Genomic DNA, 1,763 nt, shown 5'->3' with positions numbered 1-1,763 from the left:
AATCTGAATTGAACTATCCAAAAGAAATTCCAATTATTTAATATGAATGAATAATTCGGATTAATTAATAAATGTACTTTTATGTGTCGAATTCCTCGGTACAATATTCTTAGAACGAATCCCTCCATTATCATTATATAGAACAAAAGTTTTTGGTATATTGTGTCCTCAGTATTCTTTTCCTATCAAAGAACTTTTTTTTATAATAGAATTCTCATAAAAACGAGGATTCTATTATAAAAAGTAGACTATTCTTGCAATAGGACTTACAACCTCCACCTAATCTTATCCAAAATTCCCATATAAATGGGTTTAGGACTGGTACATCATATTAATAAGAGTGTAAAGGCTTTCATTCTATCAATTTTTCTAAAATACAAAATGCATTTCATTGTAGTTAATGATGAACTTCTAATGATGAACTTCTAATGTTCCTAAATTCTATGGCTTCTCCCAGTCTCGACGATTCACGATAAAATAACTATTATTCTTTTAAGTTAACTATTATTTTAAATTAGCCGCCATGGTGAAATTGGTAGACACGCTGCTCTTAGGAAGCAGTGCTCAAGCATCTCGGTTCGAATCCGAGTGGCGGCATTCTCGAAAAAGAATACAATAAATTAGAAAATGGATTCAATTCGAAATTTCCAATTTTGTAATGGGACCTTATCGTTATGCTATTTGCAACTTTAGAACATATACTAACTCATATCTCTTTCTCAACCATTTCAATTGTGATTACGATTCATTTGATAACCTTATTAGTTCGTGAACTTAGGGGATTACGTGATTCGTCAGAAAAAGGAATGATAGCTACTTTTTTCTCTATAACAGGATTTTTAGTCTCTCGTTGGGTTTCTTCGGGACATTTTCCATTAAGTAATTTATATGAGTCATTGATCTTCCTTTCATGGACTCTGTATATTCTTCATACTATTCCTAAGATACAGAACTCGAAAAATGATTTAAGCACAATAACTACGCCAAGTACTATTTTAACGCAAGGCTTTGCCACGTCGGGTCTTTTAACTGAAATGCATCAATCCACAATACTAGTACCTGCTCTACAATCTCAGTGGTTAATGATGCATGTCAGTATGATGTTACTAAGCTATGCAACTCTTTTGTGTGGATCCTTATTATCCGCCGCTCTTCTAATCATTAGATTTCGAAAGAATTTCGATTTCTTTTCACTAAAGAAAAATGTTTTTCTTAAAACATTTTTCTTTAGTGAGATTGAATATTTATATGCAAAAAGAAGTGCTTTAAAAAACACCTCTTTTCCCGTATTTCCAAATTATTACAAATATCAATTAACTGAGCGTTTGGATTCTTGGAGTTATCGTGTCATTAGTCTAGGGTTTACTCTTTTAACCGTGGGTATTCTTTGTGGAGCAGTATGGGCTAATGAGGCATGGGGATCCTATTGGAATTGGGATCCTAAGGAAACTTGGGCATTTATTACCTGGACCATATTTGCAATATATTTACATAGTAGAAAAAATCCAAATTGGAAGGGTACGAATTCCGCACTTGTAGCTTCGATAGGATTTCTTATAATTTGGATCTGCTATTTTGGTATCAATCTGTTAGGAATAGGTTTACATAGTTACGGTTCATTTACATTACCATCTAAATAATTACATAACATAAAACCTTCGGTTTTTTTCCTTTTTAGTTTGATTTGAGAACCCTTTGAAAAGACGTTCAAGGGGTTCTCAAAAATTCGAGATAGATCTAATTAGACTTTTTTACTTTTTTCT

At 32.4% G+C, this 1,763-nt stretch overlaps 1 non-coding gene across 1 annotated transcript; it reads left to right on the top strand.

Annotated features, from left to right (window-relative positions):
- Positions 1-517: 517 nt before the first annotated feature.
- Positions 518-597, top strand: TRNAL-UAG (transfer RNA leucine (anticodon UAG)). The gene has a single exon. It is a non-coding gene; the product is annotated as a tRNA-Leu (tRNA).
- Positions 598-1,763: the final 1,166 nt, after the last annotated feature.

This window comes from Zea mays, unplaced genomic scaffold (assembly GCF_902167145.1).
Source record: "Zea mays cultivar B73 unplaced genomic scaffold, Zm-B73-REFERENCE-NAM-5.0 scaffold_347, whole genome shotgun sequence".
NCBI lineage: Eukaryota > Viridiplantae > Streptophyta > Magnoliopsida > Poales > Poaceae > Zea > Zea mays.
This window is presented reverse-complemented; position numbering and strand designations above follow the sequence as displayed.